Here is a 3,969-nt window from a genome sequence, read left to right as displayed (position 1 = left end):
CCGTATTTGTTCAATATGCTGACACTGTTAAAGCTAATGGTGTCACTTCAGAGGCAATTCGACTTCGTCTTTTTCCTTTCTCATTAAGAGATAGCGCTAGAAGATGGCTTCAATCTCTCCCTTCCAACTCAGTCACCACATGGAACGAGTTGAAGAAAGTTTTTCTTGCCCGATATTTTCCGCCAAGCAAAACAGCTATGTTAAGAGCCCAGATAAACGGATTTAAACAGAAAGACAACGAGTCTCTTTTCGAAGCATGGGAAAGATACAAAGACATGATGAGACTTTGCCCACACCATGGTTTGGAAGACTGGTTGGTAATTCACACATTTTATAATGGTCTCTTATACAATACAAGGTTAACAATAGACGCCGCTGCAGGTGGTGCACTAATGAACAAACCTTATGCTGATGCTTACCAGCTTATCGAGAGCATGGCCCAAAACCACTATCAGTGGGGAACCGAACGAACAACAGTGGAAAAACCTCAACCGAAAACTGGCATGTACGAGATAAGTAACCTTGATCACGTTAATGCAAAAGTGGATGCTTTGGTCCAGAAAATTGAAAGTTTAAACGTATCACCACCAACCGCCGTGGTTGCTATAACTCAGAATTGCGAGGTCTGTGGAATCCAAGGCCACACTCCTACGGAATGTCAACTCTTGACTGGAATCCAAACAGAGCAAGTAAACTATGCTCAAGGAAGCCCCTATTCGAATACCTATAACCCAAATTGGAAGAACCATCCAAACTTTTCATATAAGAGTAATAATGCTTTATACGCACCTGGACAGTCTCCGAATCAAACCCCATCTATACCTCCGGGATATCAGAAACCAAATCCTAACAATAATACCCCTAGAAAATCCAACTTGGAAATCATGATGGAAAACTTTATAGCTTCCCAACAACAAACCAATAAAGATTTCTTAAACCAGAACATACACACTGGCGAACAACTTAAACAACTAGCAAGCAAAGTAGATGCCTTGGCTACCCATAACAAAATGTTAGAAACCCAAATATCTCAAGTAGCTCAACAACAAGCACCTACTGCTGCACCAACTGGTACATTCCCTGGACAGCCCCAACCTAATCCGAGAAGCCAAGCCCATGCAATTATATTAAGAAGTGGAACGGAAGTGGAAGGACCGTCTGATCCAAGGATAGAAAACCAAAACCCTAAGAAATCTACTGAGGAAAGTGAACCTAAGGAAAAGGAAGAGAGCAATAAGGATACCCTAGAAAAGAAGGAACCTTATGTACCTCCACCACCTTACAAACCACCTATACCTTACCCTCAAAGGCTTGTTAAAACCAAAGATGTAGGCCAATTTAGAAAATTTGTCGATCTCCTTAAGCAATTAAACGTTACAATTCCATTTACCGAAGCTATTACGCAGATGCCCTCATATGCTAAATTCTTAAAAGAAATTCTTTCTAATAAAAGGAAACTTGAGGATAGTGAAACCGTTACACTCCCTGCCGAATGTAGCGCTATAATCCAAAACATGCCTCCTAAACTCAAGGATCCAGGTAGCTTCTCTATACCCTGTCACATAGGAAAATTTGTCATCGACAAAGCCTTATGCGATTTAGGAGCCGGAATTAGCGTTATGCCTCTATCCATATGTAAGAGACTGGAAATGGGAGAATTAAGACCGACCAAGATGTCTGTACAACTAGCGGATCGTTCCATCAAATATCCTGTAGGAATCCTTGAAAACGTTCCCGTACGCATAGGTCAGTTTTATATTCCCACTGACTTCACAATTATGGACATTAGAGAAGATGATACTACACCTATTATACTAGGAAGACCATTCTTAGCAACTGCCGGTGCAATCATAGACGTAAAACGAGGAAGACTCACCTTCGAAGTAGGTGAAGAGAAAATTGAATTCATTCTTTCCAAATTCTTGAAAGCACCTGCAATAGAAGATACATGTTACTTCATGGATATCATCGATGAATGCATAAAAGAAGCAGAGTCAGGAGAAGACAAATCATCAGACTATCTTTTAGAAGACAAATCTAAACAATGCTTAGCAATAACACCAGATCCTACGCAGTGTCTTAACAAACCAACCCCTGATTTGAAAACACTTCCCAAAAATCTGAGATATGAATTCCTAGACTTAGAACTTGAACGACCTGTGATAGTCAATGCAGATCTAGGAAGACTCGAAACAGAAAAACTCCTACATATCTTAAGAAAATATCCAACCGCACTAGGATACCACATAACCGATCTTAAAGGAATAAGCCCTTCTATTTGTATGCATCGCATCATGTTAGAAGAAGACGGTAAAACCTCTAGGGAACACCAGAGAAGACTAAATCCGATCCTAAGTGAGGTAGTAAAGAAAGAAATAACCAAGTTATTGGAAGCAGGTATTATATATCCTATATCTGATAGCAAATGGGTCAGTCCTGTACACGTTGTACCAAAGAAAGGAGGCATAACCGTTATTGAAAACGAAAAAGGAGAAACTATAACTAAACGAATCGAATCGGGATGGAGAATGTGCATTGATTATAGGAAACTAAACAAAGCAACCCGAAAAGATCATTTCCCTTTACCATTCATTGACCAAATGTTAGAACGATTAGCAAAACATTCACATTTCTGTTATTTAGACGGTTATTCAGGCTTCTTTCAAATACCAATTCACCCTGATGACCAAGAAAAGACAACATTCACATGCCCTTTTGGTACCTTCGCGTATAGACGAATGCCGTTTGGTCTGTGTAATGCCCCTGCAACTTTTCAAAGATGCATGATGGCAATTTTCGCCGACTTTCTCGAAAACATCATGGAAGTATTCATGGATGACTTTTCTGTATACGGACAAAGTTTCGAAGAATGCCTTGAAAACCTGGAAAGAGTTCTTGAACGATGTGTAAAAGTAAACTTAGTACTTAATTGGGAAAAGTGCCACTTTATGGTACAAGAAGGAATTGTTTTAGGACACATCATCTCAAACAGAGGAATTGAAGTAGACAAAGCCAAAATAGAGGTAATCGAAAATCTTCAACCCCCAAGAACCGTGAGAGAAGTACGAAGCTTTTTAGGACACGCCGGTTTCTACCGACGATTCATCAAAGACTTCTCTAAGATAACTAAACCCTTAACCGGACTATTAATGAAAGATGCTGAATTCATATTCGACGATAACTGTTTAAAAGCATTTCAAACTCTTAAACAAGCATTGATCTCCGCACCCATTATGCAGACACCAGACTGGAATGAACCATTCGAAATAATGTGCGATGCCAGTGATTATGCTGTAGGTGCTGTTTTAGGACAAAGAAAGGATAAAAAGCTCCATGTTATATATTATGCTAGCAGAACCCTGGATGAAGCACAGATGAATTATGCCACAACCGAGAAAGAACTCCTAGCAGTAGTATTTGCGCTAGATAAATTTCGTTCTTACTTGGTAGGAGCCAAAATAATAGTTTACACCGACCACGCTGCTATCAGGTACCTTCTAACAAAAAAGGATGCTAAACCTAGACTCCTAAGATGGATCTTGTTACTACAAGAATTCGACTTAGAAATTAAGGACAAGAAAGGAACTGAGAACGTAGTAGCAGACCACCTCTCTAGACTTGAGAACCTTGAACCAGAAAGAACATCCATTAATGATGATTTCTCGTATGACAAACTCATAGCTACTTTGGAAGAGAACAACTCCGACATGCAAGTAGAAACCACCTTAGCTATATCTGTCATACCATGGTACGCTGATCTAGTTAATTATTTAGCTGCCGGAATAGTTCCACCTACTTTATCTTACCAGCAGAAGAAAAGATTCTTCCACGACATAAAACACTATTACTGGGATGATCCCTTACTTTTCAAAAGAGGTCCCGATGGTATTTTCCGTCGATGTGTACCCGAAGAAGAGGTAGAAAATATAATCCAACACTGTCACTCCGCGCCTTATGGTGGACACACAA

At 39.8% G+C, this 3,969-nt stretch overlaps 1 pseudogene; it reads right to left on the bottom strand.

Annotated features, from left to right (window-relative positions):
• Positions 1-204: 204 nt before the first annotated feature.
• On the bottom strand, positions 205-304 carry LOC127116448 (uncharacterized; annotated as a pseudogene).
• Positions 305-3,969: the final 3,665 nt, after the last annotated feature.

This window comes from Lathyrus oleraceus, chromosome 1, assembly GCF_024323335.1.
Source record: "Lathyrus oleraceus cultivar Zhongwan6 chromosome 1, CAAS_Psat_ZW6_1.0, whole genome shotgun sequence".
Classification (NCBI taxonomy): Eukaryota; Viridiplantae; Streptophyta; class Magnoliopsida; order Fabales; family Fabaceae; genus Lathyrus; species Lathyrus oleraceus.
Note: the sequence above shows the minus strand (reverse complement) of the source record. Positions and strands in the feature narration are given on the sequence as shown.